The sequence below is a fragment of the Peromyscus eremicus genome, chromosome 23, assembly GCF_949786415.1.
Source record: "Peromyscus eremicus chromosome 23, PerEre_H2_v1, whole genome shotgun sequence".
NCBI lineage: Eukaryota > Metazoa > Chordata > Mammalia > Rodentia > Cricetidae > Peromyscus > Peromyscus eremicus.
The window spans coordinates 29,930,508-29,949,011 of NC_081438.1; positions in this window are offsets into that span (position 1 = coordinate 29,930,508).

Below are 18,504 nucleotides of genomic sequence, written 5' to 3' on the forward strand. Positions count from 1 at the left end.
ATCTTTCTCAATCGCTCTCTACTTCATAATTTTGAGACAGGGTCTCTCACCGAACTTGGAGCTCAACAATTAGATGAGTTGTCTGTCCTGCATGCAAGTCTTATGGATCCTCAGGTCTCCACTTCTCCAACACTGGGAATTCTGCATACATACTATACCCTGTCTAGGTCCTGGGGATCCAAACTCAGGGTCTTATTCTTGTATAGCCAGCACTTTACTAAATGAGCTACCTGCCCAGCCCTTAAGTGTGTGGGTGTGCATGTGAGTGCGTATGTGTGTGTGTGAGTGTGTATGTGTGTGTGTGTGTATATATATACAAAGGCACAGAGAGATTTCTAGACATATTTACCAAAATGCATCAATGGTTACCTTCAAATGCTTTATTTTTCTTTCTTTAGGTATTTTTGTATTCTCTTCCATTTCCAGTGAACAAACATCACAAAACCTAAGTCACTGAGGAACAAAACACTAATCATCTGATTCAAGTTCATTTAGTATCTTCATGCATCTACATGTAATTCTGCTCTTTTACTTGCAGTTTCTTCCCCCCTTGATAGAGCATCCTTGATACAAACAAGCACACGGGCCTGTCCTGGGCTCTCATCAGGAGCACAGTGGATTCACACAGCCTACTCATGTTTCCTAAAGCCCTATGACTTTTATTGTAGCAACAACCCAGAACATTTTTCTGCCCAAGAAAAAGATCACTGGAGTAAAATGCCAGAAATTCAAAGGGCTAAAGACTATTTACATACTTTTTAACAACTCATGGAATTATTTAGCAACTCTTCTACATTTTAGACAGATGCATAAAGCTATCATATTTGGCAATGTAAATAATGTTATACAAAAAGGTGGTTTATTTTGTTGATATGCCCTTTTAATCTTTTAGACAGTTCTATAATGGAAATTATTTTTAATATTCTATTGTCTATAATTAAAATCATCATTTTGGTCCCTGGAAACTGGGGCTATATAAGAACTTCTTCAAAAGCTTATTATAAGAAAAAAAAGAATTTTAAGTACAATGCCTAAACTTTTTTATATTACACATATTTTTCTTCTTAAGTTGATATCATTTGAATATATTGAGAATACTAAGTAAAATCTCTGTGTCAACTATAAATATAAACAATACATGAGGCTAAAAGCATAGAGAAAAATAGTTTAAGAAGCTATCTATGGGACTGGAGTGATGGCTCAGTGGTTTAGAGCTTGTATTGCTCTTGCAAAGAAAGGACCCATTTTTTATTCCCAGCACCTACTTTGGCCAGCTTACAACCATCTGTAACTCCACCTTCAGGAGGTCTGGCATCTCTGGACTCTGGAAACTGCATTCATATGCACGCACACACACACACACACACACACACACACACACACACATACACTATTAAAACTAATAAATAATTTTTTAAAAGATGCTACAGGTACAGTTTGGGGTACTATGTGTAAAAGCTTAGGAGTGATGTGATATGGGCTACTGATGCTCAGATCATAAATCGTGGTGTGCCCAACATATAAGATACAGACCATGCTGTCAAACCCCACTTCTTTCCTGTGGAGAGTAACAGAATCTGTGAGACACAAGTGCGACAGCAAGTGACAGGGCAGAGAACGTCAAGGGGTTGTCCTTATGCAAAGCCCAGGACCTTGGTAATAGTGAAGGGAGAGGTACTTCCAGAGACATGTGAACACCCTGGGGTCCCAGTACTGAATGCAGTTTCCTAAAGCTTGTCCTCCAGCTTAAAAAAAAAGTATAATTAAGAAGAAAGTTCAAATAGGATCTTGTACCCCTCCATGAAAACAGAATATTAACCTGAGAAAAGGGCTGTTCAACCATAAGAACTTACAAACACATCACTTCTGAATCTTGCCTTTACTTCTTTTTTTCCTAGGTACAGGCTTAACAAAGTTATTGGAGAAAAACTAGAAATACTGATCATAAAAATAAAATATAAAAGCCAGCAGCCACCTCAAATAGACCTCATTAGGATGACTGTTCTAAAAGGGCTATTCAGTTTCTATTTTAGGAGTCAAGGGAAGAGTCTACTATTGCATTGAGTGCAAAGCCTGTTTTATAACTAAAAGTTACAGTCATCCAGGGGGAGTTTATTTCATATTACTGAGGCGGCATCTAGCCCCACACCACCTTTGATCAAGAGGCCTCTTCTCAGTAGCACACAAGCTTCTGAGCTACCTCCTACCTATTCTGATCTCCTGCTCCAAAACAGCCTAAGGATTAGCTTTTTAGATCTACTTCTCAAATAAAAGATTTTAAAAGTAGTGAAAAAGGGATTAAATAGGCTGAAAATTCAAATTAATAGGTAGGTAAAACACAGCTTTCCCAGAGCCAAGTGGTAGGCAGACTTCTAAGGCGCTGGTACATAGTCTAAAGTTTTTATTTGGTTATTAGCCATGCATCTCCATGTGCTAATATGGAATTTCCATACTGCATACCTTTGGGGGGAAACATTAAAGAAACACTGTGTGTAAAATAAAATGCTACCTTCTATGTAAGACTGGAAGAAACAAAGCATCTGTTCATGCAAACGAATACAGAGAGAATAAGCAAGAAATTGGTAACAGAATAGGAGAAAATATTTACATAATGTCTTAGTACCCACAGTATATAAAGGACTCCTGCGACTCAACAAAAACAACGTAATTTTAAAATAGGCAAATAACTTGAATAGACATTTTTCCAAATGGCCAACAATCATATAAAAAATGCTCCACATCATTAATCACTGTGGAAATGCATCAAAATCACAGTAAGATGCTACTTCATATCTACTAGAATGAATAATGTAAAAAGGAAAAGACATTTTGTCAAGGTTATGGAGAAACCATAATTCTTGTCCATTGCTAGTAATAATATAAGATTCTCTAAGTCACTGTGGAAAACAGTTTGGCAACTACTAGGAGAGTTAAACAAAGGCCTGGAGAGATGACGCAGCACATAAAACACTTGTCCTACAAGTGTGAGGACCTGGGTTCAAATCTCAAGAACCCACAGGAAGCTGGAAGCAGTGGCATCCTACAGCAGGATGGGAGGCAGAGACAAAAGGCACCTCCTCATCTGGTTTATGCAGCTGCAAACAACAGAGACCCTGTCTCAAACAAGGTGGAAGGTAAGGACTGGTGCCCAAGGTTGCCCTCTGAGTTCCACACTCATACTTTGGCTAGTATGTATGTACTCATACATATGAACATGAGCACACAAACACAAGCACATACATCATAATCAGAAAAGATTGTGCTTTTTAATATGTATTTATTTATATTTTCTGTAGATGGGTGTTTTGCTTGCACATATGTCTGTACACTACATACACCACTGCCCTCCTTAGCCTGAAGAGGGCATCAGATTCCCTGCAACTGGAGTTAAGGATGATTGTGAACCACCATGTGGGTACTTGGAACTGAACCCAGGTCCTCTGCAAGAGCAACAAATACTCGAAATTGCTGAGTCATCTCTCCAGCTCCCAGAAAATATTTCTTAGACTTAAAAATGGAATTAGGATCCCAAATTCCAATCCCAGGAGTATAGCAAAAAAAAAAAAAAAAAAAAAAAAAAAAAAAAAAAAAAAAAAGGAGAAGAAACAAATATTCCAGCAAATACATCAGCATTCACGTTCTTAACATTATTCATAATGACCAAAGGGTAGAGACAATGCCAAAGTCCATCAACAGATCAATAAACAGGTTGTAGTACATCCACACAGTGGAATACTGAGCCATAAACAGAGAGGAAGTACTGACATGCACAATATGTACAAAACTCTGAAACATGATACCCACTGAAAAGAGCTAACAAAGAAAGCCTTACATGGAATTGCTTCATTTACATGAAATATTCAGAATAGGTAAATCCATACAAACAATGCCAATTGGTAGTCACTAAGGGCTGGAGGAGGAGGTAGAAGAAAGGACTGTTTAATGGGCATGAAGGTTTGGGAGGTAAATAAAAGTGGTTACTGCATAATACTCAGAGAGTATCTAATGCTATCAAACTGTTCATTCCAAACTGGTTAATTTTATATTATATGAGTCAAACTTCATGTGTCTGTCTGTCTCTGTCTCTCTGTCTCTCTGTCTGTGTGTGTGTGTGTGTGTGTGTGTGTATGTAGATGCATGAGCATGTGAAGGCCAGAGGACCACATTGAGTGTGTTTCTCCAATCACTCTCCAGTTTATTTTTGAGGCAGGGTTTCTCACTGAACCTATTTTGGCTAGACTGGCCAGCAAGCCCTAGTGATCCACCTGCTTCTCCAACACTGGGCTTACATATATGTGCTACCTTGCCCATATTGTGTGTGGGTACTGGGGAATGGAACCGGGGTCCTCATGCTTATGTGGGAATCACTTCATCAACTGAGCCATCCCCCAGCCCTTAAATCTCTGGCTTAAGTTGCATTTTTTTTCTCTTGTTGCCTCATGAAGAATGTTTTCTTGCAAAGTAACTTCAGATACTGTAAGATGTGGCCTGAAATGTTTGGGGAAAGGGAAAGGCAGCTTCATATAAATCATTATGCTGACCTAGTATCAGCCACGCAGTTCTGAATCACACATCTGGGGCTCAGTCTCCAGAGCCAGTGACACAGCTCCGATCCAACAGCCACCCAGGATGTGCCATCAGTGCTTCACTCTAAGAGACCTAGTCCGTTCTGAAGAAATCAACTCCAATTAAATGACCCAGAAAAATCAAAGAGGACTTCGTAAATCATTTTCATTTTGATTTTGAGGCTTCTACACATTCAGAAAGTACCACAGTATCTATCATCTGTGTGGAGAATTTGGAAGGGCTTTGGGAGTTTTGTTTTCTTTTCTTTTTAAGATTTTTAGTTTCAAAAGGTATTTTCTTTCATGCATGGTTAATTTAAGTTTCATGCCAAGAGCTTTTAGTTGATGAGCTCTGAAATTGTCTTAAGATTTGAGGACTGCAAAATATCCCCACATTAGCACAAAAGTCAAATTTCAGAAGATACACAGAGACACTTCAAGAGCTCCATTAACTGTGTTGGTCAGGGTCTACAGGCGATGTTCAAGTTTTGAAAGGTTTAAGACTGCTTGCTCTCAACTGACTCTTCTGAAAGCGACACTCTGCCTGACAGTGTGCTAATTCCTTTCATTCTTAAGAACCAAAGGCATGGTGGCACACGCCTTTAATCCCAGCACTCAGGAGGCAGAGCCAGGTGGATCTCTGTGAGTTTGAGGCCAGCCTGGTCTACAGAGATCCAGGACAGGCACCAAAACTACACAGAGAAACCCTGTCAAAAAAAAAAAAAAAGAACCAACCAAAGTCAGTATTTTAAAAATTGTGGGCAAGCTTAACTCTATAGTTCAAATTGCTCTCGTTATGTAAGTAGCAAAAGATTCATGACAAGTCTTATTCCCTTTTTTAACAAGATGAGTAGCGAACAAATTCCATACTTCAAATAGGACTTTGTCTAGGATAACCACAATTAATACTTAAACAGAGCAGATGCTCAGAATACATAAGATCTCTGACTCTAACCTAGAAAGACCATGAACTCACATCACAGTTGGACTTGGTTTGACTTCTAATGACTTATTTGTGAAGAACAAAGGCTAGCCAAAATGCCTCCTCTATCTTTAGGGTTTCTATGGATGAACCAAGGGGAAAATCAATATTTAATAAGGTAGTTTTTGAGAGAACAAACTTTGACTCAGAAATGCACAAATTGGAATACTAAACAGTAATTTACAGTAACACGACCTCTTCTTCTATATAATATAAAAACATACTTCCAGTTTGCTTGTAGCAGCTCTCTCCACAGAGTTCAAGGTATGTACAAAATGAGAACTCAAGAAGGAATGAGTGAAGCCACAATATGGTGGCACACTCCTTTAATCCCAGCATTCAGAGGCAAAGGCTGATCTACATAGCAATCTACAAAGGCCAGCCTAATCTACATAGCAAGCTCCAGGCCAGCCACAGCTATATAGTGAGACCCAGTCTCAAAACACACACACACACACACACACACACACACCCCACGGTATAGGGAAGAATTAAAGGAAACAGTAGCTACAGAGAAGGAGGAGATCTGAAAATTGGAATTGGATCTACAGATGGCTGACACCTGCATCCAAGTATGAGGGAGGAAAGACAGCATAAAACAGCCCTGGGACCCACTCATCAAAACAGAAAGGGGGAGGAAGCTAACCAGGATAGGCTCTTTCAAAGGCAATCTGAAAACTGATTGCCACACCACACCATCACCACCAGCTCTAGGCAATCCTGTTAGGCAGGTAAATTGCTTTCCTCTCAGAAAACGCTAGAATATAGTCTAGCTACCATCTTTTTAAGTACTCAAATTTTCAGAAAAAAAAACAAAGGCAAAAAAAGGATGGGTTCAATTAGGCCAAGGGAAGAGGAAAGCAAATCCTTAATATTGAAGAAGCAGTTACAACAGCCATGAGATCCTCGAACAGAATATTCCAGATACGCTTCAAACATTACATTCTACTTCCTTCATTGACCGCAGCCTTAGAAAAGGAAGCTAAGTTGTCAACAAGCAGAGCAGGAACATGCAGATGGGCCACTGCTAGATAACCTGGAGAGGGTGATGGAGCCATCCTCATCAAAGCAGCACACAACAACAAACATCCAGGGAAACTGACCATCAAACAGTATGTGCATGAATCCAACAAGATGGGAGCCCATCAGATAAGAAGCCAGAAGGCCTATGACTCACCAGAAGCACTGCTGTGCTGTGCACACCAGCCTGGCCACACCACAGGAATAGAGGGTATAGATGGGTCACACTGACACCCTCCCAGGCACTCAGTCTCTCACAATCTCCACACAGTTCTGAGTGCACCAATCCTGACCCCAATAAACATGACAGCCTTGCAAGACCCCATCAAGTGGTAGGAGTAGGCACTTCCTACAGCTAGACACTTGCACAAGAACATCAGAGCAGCCCTCTCATTTCCACATCACACTCTTCTATTTTTCACACACACATACTCATACCACACCCAGAACACCATCCTCCTGCCAGAGTCGCCATGTTTATGTTAATTTAACAGTGGGGTTGTTGTGTTCCCCATTCCCACCCACATACCCTCCCCTTCCTGGCTGTCCTCCAGGAAATGGACTTCTTAGGCCCCCGACAGGCCCACAGTGGTAAGGAACGTCTGTGACATCTCAGCCTACATTCATCACTCTCTGCCAGCTGTCTGCTCCTGACTTCAGTTCTGTCCCTGCTGAAATCACAATCACAAGAAGGATCATCCTGTCTGGTGACTTAAATTAAATTTGGCTGCAATATTAACTGACTCTGGAGGACCAGCAACAGAAACATTCCTGCTCTGCTGAGTTTCCATACTAAGCCACAAACAATGCCTTGATTAATAAGACAGCAAGGGGGATTTGATAGGTCAGTGGGGCCATCAACAAGAAAAGGAAATGTGTAACACGTGTTGGGAAAGAGGGAGAATATTAGCACAAACAACAGAACAGGCAAGGTATAGAAGAGGGTGACAAAACAGGTGACGAGCAACTAACACGCCTGCTGTGCACTTAATTTTAGTAGAGGAAGGAGAAACACATTAGGGACTCATTTGATCTGATAAATGAACGAGCACAATAATCACTGTGATTTATTAAGCAGGACACCACGCTAAGTGCTTTACATGCATTATCTCTTCTAATCCTTACAAAAACCTTGGGAGAGATTAACTTCGTTTTATAAATGACCTCCTAAAACCAAACAAGTTACAGTACTCACCCAAGGTCACACAGATCATGAATGGCAGGGGCAATGATAGGTGACAATGTCAATACACTTCATCAGACGGCTTAAAAGTATTTGTATGTGTTCATGGACATGTGGAGACTAAAGGTCAGCCTGAGAGTCATTCCTCAAGATGTTTGTTTGTTTGTTTGTTTGTTTGTTTGGTGGTGTTGGGTTTTGGGGGATTGTTGTTTGTTTTGGTTTTGGTTTTTCAACACAGGGTTTCTCTGTGTATATCTCTGGCTGTCCTGGAACTCACTATGTAGACCAGGCTGGCCTTGAACTCACAGAGATCAGCTTGCCTCTGCCTCCCAAGTGCTGGGATTAATTGTGTACACCACCACCACCCAGTTGTTTTTGTTTTTATTTCAAGGAAGGCAAGCTCTCTTCACTAACCTGAAACTCACAAATTCAGCTAGACTTGCTAGACAGCAAAATCCAGGTCCCACCTATCTCTGCCTCCCCCAGCACTGGTATTCCAAAGTTGTACCACTGTGCTCAGCTTTAAGAAAAACAAACAAACAAAAAAAAAAAAAAAACAAAACAAAAAACCACGGTTTCTAAGCATTGTACTCAGGTCGTTTGCACAGTAAACACTACTGACTGAGCTATTACCCTAGAACCCAAAAATTATTTTCTACATGCATAGGTTTTCCCAAGATACATTCATATATGCTGATGTGAAACGATTTCTCAGACACAGTAAGTAAAAAAAGACAAGGGCTCTGGAGTCAACCTCCAAAGTAACAGTATGCTGCAATTCCTATAAGGTGTGTGAGTGTTGGGAGGGTCCATATGGCATCATCATCACCTCAAGCAGAGGGAACCATGGGACTGAGGAGCAGAAAGCAGAGCTTCTTGTGGCCACACATTCATATGGTAAGAACAGGCTAACCTACTTGTTATTTTTCATAATTAGTAAGTATTACATAATAAAACAATATAAGTACAAAAAACAAAGTTTTGTGCTAACAAAATGGTTCAAGACGTGTCAGCCTGACAACCTGAGTTCAATTCCCAGAACCCATATAAAAATGGAAAAAGAGAACCAACTCCACAAAGTTGTCCTCTGACCTCTACACAAATACTGTGTCATGTGTGCAACCACTCATACACATACATGAATAATTCTTTTTTAAAAATGTCAAGTTCTGTGATGAAAAGATAACCCCATCTCCTTATTTTTCAAAATAAGACTTAAGAACAGCCAAGGTGGAAGAGCACTTGTCTAGCACGTGAGAAGACCAAGGTTCAATCTCTAGTAATGAAGGAAGCAAAGGAGGAGGCAGAGGGAACCAAGGCATACCTATTTTAAAAATATTTATTATTTATTTATGTGTATATGTACATGCATCCAGATATCTGTGGGAGCCAGAAGAGGAAGTCAGATTGCCTAGAATTGAAGTTACCAGCAATTGTGAGTCACCTCACATGGGTGGGTGCTGGGAACACAGCTCTGGTCATCTGAAAGATCACAAACATTCTTAACTGCTGAGCCACCTCTCCAGCCCCAAGGCATGCCTATCTTAATCAAGCATCCCTCTCAGCTATTTCACCTGTAAAGGTGCCCCTTAACACTGCTCATATGTTGAACATGAAATGTGTTGCCATACATGGGAGAAAACACCATTCTTGTGAACAAAGGAGAAATTGTAGAAAATTTGCTAGAGATGGGAAAAGAGAAAACAGTGTTAACTTCCCATCAATATAGTATATACCTAAGATAATTAACGTAGAAAGCAAGAGGACATTCAGGCTTCTGGTTTCAGAAAATAAAGCTACGAGTGTAGAGTGGGACACCAATGTCATCATCTGCCCTCAGCCACATACACAGTCCCATGCACATACACCACACACATACATACCCACAGTGTTGTTTCTTTATAAGAAAGGAAGAGTCGGGGAGTGGAGAGGGAAGGGACCAAGGGGAAGAAAAAGAAAGTGGACTATTCCTGGTCCCCAGTTAGTTTAGAAAGGAGAAAGACAACAGCAAAAATCAAAACACATGATGACTAATTTCATTTGCAAGAATTAAATGAATAAAATCACCATTAAGAATCAAATAGGGCCAGCAAGATACAGCAGGCAAACACAGGCACAGCAGGCCTACCAAACTAAGTTCAGTCCCACAGAATCCTCCAGAATGGTAAAAGGAGAGAACTGATTCCCACAAGTTGTCCTCCAACTTCCCGTGCACCTGACACCCCAACGCGCACACACACATAAAATATATAAATGTAAATATATGTGTGTGGCTCCTTTGCTTGCCTGAAAAGCTTTATTACAATTTCACATTTATAATATTATTCAAAGTTGTTGCCATGCTCAGGAAGTACCTCTCACTTTAAAAAGTTTGAACATCATTTGCTCAAAAAAGAGCAAATCTGGCACATTAAAGCAGAAAGAGGAAAACACTAGAAAATAAATAGGCAAGGGAAAAAAAAAGCACCAGGCTTCGGGGATCTGCAGGGTTTCATAAAAACAAGCTAAGGAATACCAGGATGAAGAAATGGCTGGGGTATTTCCACTTTTACCAGTACAGTTTTAAAAAAAAAAAATACTGCTATGGAACAATCCTTTTTTACACTATGAATATGTATTACTCACATTGTTTAATAAAAAGCTGACAGGCTGGTAGCTGGGCAGGAAGTTAGGTGGGAAAGCCAAACAGAATGATGGGAAGAGGGAGAGCAGAGTCAGGAGAGATTCCAGAAAGCTGCCCATAAAGCAAGAGGACAGGTAAAGCCACGAGCCATGTGGCAATACATAGATTAATAGAAATGGGTTAATTTAAATGTAAGCATTAGCTAGTAACAAGCCTGAGCTATCGGCTGAGCACTTGTAATTAATATAAGCATCTGTGTGTTTATTTGGGACCAGGTGCTCAGGACAGGAAATGTCCATTTACAGATACATTTTTATGATTTTTATCAACTTGTCATCTAGTACAGCATTCACACCTGAAGCTCTAATTTATATTTGTTATACTTCAACATTTAAGTACTATATATACACATATTCAAATTTAAGTTAATCCATTTTATATGCACAATGATATTTCAAATTTTTGTGCACACTCCTATAAAAACTTGAATGTACTGAACAGGTTCAATATCAGTGTTGTTATTGGGAGAATTTGACACTAGAATCAAAAAGATTATACAGGCCTAACCAGAAATCAATGGTACAAATGTGTTTATCAATCCATCTTTCAAAGGAATTTTTTGTTGTTGTTGTTCTTACAAAGAGCCTGTAAAGATAGTGTGAGCCTTTTTCAAGCAGATGAACAAAATAAATCCAAAAACCATTAGTTAATATCTCTCAATGGTGAGATTTTTTAAAAATAACAAAATCCCAGTTTCCCATTCATCCACTCTCAGTGAGTAAACCACATTCTTCCCAAAACCCATAGACTCACATTATGGTAAATAATTCTAATTGCTTTTGCAATTTAAAAGTTTTAAATGATTCTGTTTAAAACAAAGAATATTAGGAATGCAGAGACAAACACCATAAGCAGGCTGGCCCATTCATTCAATCACAGTCCATTGTTTTATAAACTAGTAACTTCTCGGCCACTTTCCACTAATATTACATTCTCATTACTTTTCTAACCTTTATGTTATTCTATTATATGTAATATTCTTATTTCAAAAGTGATCTAAGTTTAATAGAGAAAATCAGAAAACAGAGAACAGTAGTAGGACATCAGCCACCTGACTCCACTTTCCAAAAGACAGAAGAGAGAAACCTGCATTCAGAGGAGGCTCAGGTCACTCACAGGGGCCAGCACAGCACAGAACTTAGAGAGGGGTTCTGGAGACAGCTGGCTCTCCATCAGCTATTATCCTGGCATACATACTGACGAACATAAGAAAGCCTGTCTCGAACAAGGTACAACATAAAGAACCAACACTGAAGTTGCCCTCTGACCTTCATACCATCCCTGGGTCTACCTAGCCAGGCAGCCTAGCCTACTAGGCAAGTTCCAGACTAGTGGGAGATCCTGCCTCAAAAAATAAAATAAAATAAAACAAAACAAAATAAAAGGAATTCAGGGTGCCTCATGGTTTGTCTCTGGCCTCCTATACAGGCAGACACATATGCACAAGTATGCACTCACATGTCCACACCTGTTACATATATATGCATACATACACACACCCACAAAGATACAATATACAGAAAAGGGACAACACCCAATATATTAAGAATATTAAATAAAGCATATTACATTGTATGTTATATTGTATAAAGTACCCTATAACCTCATTTCTCAACTGATTCAGACTGTCTTCTCACCAATTAGAATCATTTCTATATGTTCTGTCTTTTTTAATATCAACATAGAATAGTAGTCTTCTTAGGAGCTGCAAGAGGCACTGTGAAAGAAGCTAGAAAAACGTAAAACCTCATTATCCTGGTCAGGGTGACCTGCTGTGGACTAATCCACAGAGGAACAGAGGATTCCAGCCAAACCAGTTTCTTCCCCATCATGAGGGAAAGAAGTCAGAGTAGGCTAGCACTCTCCAGATGCCCTCTTTAACTGGTATGTGACAATCCAGGACATGATCCAGAAACCATCTGAAATTTTGCTTTAAGGGGGTGAGGGGCTGCCAGCACTATCTCCGTAAACCCAAGAAATAGCAACATACAAAGCCAAGTAGTTATAGTTGAAGAAGAAACTCAAGAGACTGAAGTGATGAGAAGGCTCGATAGACAAAACACCTACTATGAGTGTGAAGACTGGAGTTTGGGTCCCTAGAAACAACATAAAAGTCAAGTGGACTGGCAATATAGCTACAATGCCAGCACTCGGGACAGAGACAGATCCTGGGGGCAAGCTGGCTGCTGTACTAGCTCTAGCTTCAGCAGGAGACCCTGGATGGTAAATGGGGACAGCAATCAAAGAAGACCGTCAACATCAACCTTTGGTCTTCAGACACACATATACATGTGAACATGCACGCATGCACATGTACACACACATACACATGCAAGCAAGCATTAAAAAGAAATAAAAACTCAAGCTTTAAAATTGCTATAAAGGAGATAAGCACAGTGGCACAAGCCTGTAATCCTAACACTTGAGAGACTGAGGAAGGAGAATCTAGAGTTCAAGACCAGCTTCAATTAATAGTGAGACCCTGTCTCAAAAAAAACTAGAACTTGCTATAAAGTATCTATGCATTGCTTCACAATCTTGATTCAGAATCAGAGACATAAACCATCCGTGGTGTCCAATACATTATACTAGATTTCAACAAAGCTCAAAGTCAGGAGTTGGTGAGAAATCAGTAGGGGGATGCTGCAAAGGACAATGCTCTCTATCTAATCCATCACATTTCTACTTCCAAGTGATACTCTGAATCCTAAGGTTCCACTAGTTTCCCTATGAAAGTTTTGACTTCCCTGATTCCATGCACCATACAAGCCTTCCAGTCAATCACATTTATGCCTAATAAACCATTAGCTCCATGACGGGGGGGCAGTGGAGGGAGCCCTACTATCATATCTTCATCATCTCATATTATCTTTCTCACAGTGCAATTAACATATGAATTAACCACTACTCACAGTTATTAAATTGCATTATAGTTTAAGCAAATTATGTACAGTTGCCAGTTCTGGTGGCACACAGTATTAGTTACTGGAGACTGAGGCGCGAGAATTCCAAGTTTGAGGCCTGCCTGTGCTACAGAACAAGTTCAAGCCAGCCTGTGAAACTTAGTAAGACCATGTCTAAAAATTAAAAGTAAAGAAAAGCCATGGTGACATAGCTTTTTAAAAAAAAGAAAAAAAACCTGACTACATAAAGTGAACTGTGAGCTCAAGTTGTGAGCAGCTGCTCAAAACATTGTTTAAGGGTCAACTGTATCATTTGCTGTATATAACACAGAATAGAACGAACAAAATTAAGCTAATTACCATATGCATTTTTTCATACTTTTTCCCGGTAAAAATACAATCTACTATTCAATTTAAAAGGATAAAATACATTGTTGTTTGATATAATCACCACAGTGTTGCAAGCTATAGCTACAATATTGCAACATAGTTGTTAGCTATGGTTACCATGTTGCAAAATGGGTCTCTTTAATGTATTACTCCTTCCAGCTGAAATTGTGTATCCTTTGACCAACATCTCTATCGCTCCACCTCCCCGTCCTGCTATACTACCCCTCTTACTCAGCCATTTTATACTTTAGGAGTAGAAAGGCTAATACAGCCATCCTTCGGTATCCATTGGGATTGGTGCTAGGATTACCCCCACTCACCACTGGATACCAAAATCTACAGATACTCTAGGCCCTTAGAGAAAATAATGTACTGCATACAGCCTATGGGTTTCTTTTAAAAGACTTAAATAATCAATCATATTACTTATGAGACCTAATACAGTATAAATACAATGTAACAAGGTCTCAATATTATATTGTTTAAGAAACAAGAGGGGAAAATATGTGTGAATGTTTGGTAAATCTACAACTTTCCATCTGTGGCTGTGGTTGGTAGAATCCATGGATTTGGATTTGGCTCCCCGTTAACAGTGATACTCATTAACATTGGTACTCATTAACAAAGGTACTCACTCTTCTGAACCACAAGGTGACTGAGTAAACTTAAAGGTGGTGTGGATACATTGTTTCCTATCATTTAGCTACTTGGATCTCACACTGCTGGTTTCAAGTTCTTTCTTCATGAAGTACAACTGTTAGTAGTTCCTCAAATGAAAACTATGAACTACCTATTTTGTCTTTATTTCACTCTTACACTTGAATGTTATCTATTTGGATACAGATCTCTAGATCAGTTGCTTTTCTCCCTCAACACTCTGAAGGTATTTCATCATCTTCTATAATGAATACCTGCCATTTTAAGCATCTGTTTACCTTAGATTGGCTCTGTCTACTTTGCTAGTGTTTCATCTACTATCTATCTATGAAATTGTTTTTATCTTTCATGGGGCCCAATGTACTTCTGGAATCTAAGAACTCACGAAAACTTTCTAGGGTCCTAGTAAGATGACTCAACAAGAAAAGGTACTTGCTGTGCAAGCCTGATGACCTGGGTTCAATCCCAAAACCCACATAATGGTTGAAGGAGAGAAAAGTTGTCCTCTAAACTCTATACAAGTGCCATGCTATGTATATACCCATCCACATATATCACATACAACAACAATAACAATTTTTAAAATCCTGCCCATTATGTCTTCTAGTAGTATCTCTTATGTTCTCTTTCTGAGAGCTCATGAGATGATATTGGATTGTCTCATTCTAAAGTTCATGAATCTTTACCACTCATTTTCTGTCTCTCTATCCCTCAGTACTGTATTCCAACCAATTTCCTCAAATCTCCTTTAAAAAAAAAATCAATAGTTTTCTCTTCAATTATACCTACTTGGCTGTATAACTTATCCATTGAGGTTACTTTTTAAAATTTAATGACTATAATTTTCATTTATAGAAGTCCTACTTAGTTCTTTCCCAAATCTGTTGTTCACTTTCTAAATCTGTTCTTTCATCATGGTCTATTTTATCTCTAAAATAAGTTCAAATAAAGTCATCTCTTTCATGGGCCCTACCATCCCTACCTCCTGAAATGCCATCTTCTGTTTGTAACATCTTCCAGTTCTCCTTCACAGTAACCCCTTTCCGTGTGCAGCTGGGACATGCCTGTACTGCAAGCTCGTCTTTAGCATGAGCTGCTTCTGCAAGAGTCGTGCCCTTTCATTTGCTCTACAAGACTGTTTTTCAATTTGGGGCACTCAATTATTTTCCATAGTTCTGGACCATATTTTGTGCTAATTTCTTGGTGTAAGAATTAATTGCATTGTAAAAAAAAAAAAAAAATGCTAAATTTGACACATGCACACCCCAACTGTGAGTTTCAGGTTTTGAGATGTCTTTTTCCTCCTACTTGTCACAACCCCCAGAAGACAGCAAGTTTCTGTGTCCTTTCCCAAACTAAAAGGTAGGTTTTTTTCAGTCTCTTAACAGACAGCATAACCCTTCAAGATTTAATGCTAAGGGCCTCAACTCCACTTTCCAACATTATACAAACCTCAGGCCAAGTCTTTTGCTCTTTTAGGAAACATGCCATCACTTCCACTACCCCAAGCCCTTGGGAGCTGTCCTAGGTTTGAGGCTACAAACCTCAAGCTCCCCGGTACAGCCTTAGTACATAGCTTTCTTCTCACTTCTGGCACCTGGAAAATTTCAAGCCAAGATTGTGCTTGATTGTTTTTGTTATATTTTGACCATAACTTCTCTGTATTTATAGCAGCGTGGGTATTTGAACTCTCTATGTCAACTCTGGTAGCAATGCTTCTGCAAGTGTTGGTATGTACAAAATATAAAACTGAAGTAACATTACAAAATTGTAATAATACTTCTCATTCAGCTGTGACAACAACCCGTATTTTCTTTCCATATTTTCTTAACTTTCTTTTTATTTATTATTTGTGTCTTTCACATCATGCCTCCCCACCCATCTCCTACCACCAAAAATAAAACAAAATAAAATTTAAGAGGAAAAAAAAGGAGGGGAAAATCTCATCATGGAAGCTGCAGTGTGACACAGTAAGTCACTCAGTAAACCCCTTTATCCATACATTTTTACACGCAGGAGTTCATCACAAAGAATCATTCATCTGGCTCAAGGCCCCTAGTCCCTGCTACAACATGGTCACTGGGACTTCCTAGACATCCCATTGCTGCCCTGTATCATAAAGATCCAGCAGCCCTGGGTTTGCAGTACCAACACATACACACACACACACACACACACACACACACACACACACACACACACACCACAGATGTGCTCCAGCAGATCACATATGGGGTGGGTGTTGGAGTGGGCCAATACATAATCCTGGTTCTGGGGCTGGGTAGTTGCAGGATTTGTCAGCCCGCCAGCTCTCCCCTGTCTTTTCTGCCAGGGTGAGCTCTCCAGCACTGCCCTGGCTAGTTCACTCTTTGCAGCAATGAGCAAGGGGCGGGGCCAGTTCTCCAGCTTTAATGTCCTCAGGGTTGTTTCTCCCATACCTACACCTTCAGAGCCAGCTCTACTGTGTTGCCCAGGTGAAGTGTAGGGGCCACTCTCTCAAGTGCTGCAGCTAATGAGGGGCAGGATGAACATATTTCAAACTTAGAAAAAATAAGTATTCCCAAGGTGTTTTAGGATCATCTCATCACTATGCATTCTAAACATAGTGATGAAAAACTTTACAGTTTTTCCTGGAGATTTTCCACAGTAAGAGAACACACTGTGGACTCCACTTGCTCCTGGCACATTCATTCTGTGATCTATTTTGCACTGTTAGAACCCAGCAATACTGTCCTAGAAAAGATCACCATTTCCCACCAAATCAACAATGCCAGGAGCCATTTCTTGGTCCCCTTATTAGTCATATCTCTACCATAATACCATTCAGGATGTTCCATGACAGTACCACTACCCTGTCAACTGTTTATTATTTCTATATTATCACATCAGTTCCCATCACCACACTCTTTCCCTCTGCAATTCATCTGGTAAACCACAGCAAGGCAACTATTAGTATAATGGCTTCTTAGTCATTTCAATTGTTCACAGTGCCACTCTGTACTACAGTAACTCATTAATCCCCAATACTATGGGGCCAGGGAGTGAATAAAGTGTGATTCCTGTCTACTGAAGCATAAATAGCAATAACAGTGCCTAACAATGGCTGAATGCTATGTACCAGGTAAGATCTTAACACCTTATCTGTAATCATATCAACTGATCCTCATAACAGCTATATGAAATAGGTAAAAATTAACAAACAATCCTTCAAGGCAACAAAACGAGATTTAAAGATGATTAGGGGCTTGGAGATGGCTCGGTTGGCAAAGTGTTTCCTGCACAAACAAGAGGGGCTAAGTTTGTACTCCCAGAACCTTCAGAAAAAGATAAGTATGGCAGCATGCACTTAATCCTAGTTCTGGGGAAATAGATCCAGCTCACTAGCTAATCAGCCCAGTCAAATTGGTAAGCTCCAGTTGGTTCTGTGAGTGACCTTTCAAAAAAGTAATATGGAAAGTGATTGAAGAAGACACTCAACATTGAACTTTGGCCTCCACAAGCATGTATGCACACACAGGAACAGGTACACAAGTAAACACATTGTGCTGGCTAGTTTTATGTCAACTTGACACAAACTAGAGTCATCTGGAAGGAGGGAACCTCAAGTGAGAAAATGCTTCCCTAAGATAAGACTGTAGGAAACCTGCAAGTCATTTTCTTAATTAGTGATCGATGTGGGAGGGCCCAGCCCATTGTGGGCATGATGCTTTTGGTCATGGTGTCTCTTCACAACAATAAAAACCCTAACTAGTGAACATACACACACATGCACAGGACTAAATAGCCCACCCAAGTAGTTAAGTCAGTTTTTGTGTCTGCCAAAGCCATCCTCTTAAGCAATATGCTAGTGTCTCCACAAATAGCTATACCCAAAGTTTAGGCTGCTCCTCTAACTCAGAGCTCAGCTTCTAAACAGTTGTCTGGAAGCTTCAGGAAACCTCACACTAATGTGTTCAAAACCTGGATCATGACCATGCTGCCAAAACAAGGGTTCAAGCTCAGGGAAAAACATGCTCACCAACTGATCTTCCTAGAAAGAGGCCTGAATGTGGCCTGTGACACTTCCTCATTCATACTCCAATGGACTACCCAACTCTGTTTTGTGCCCCTAAATCCTAAAC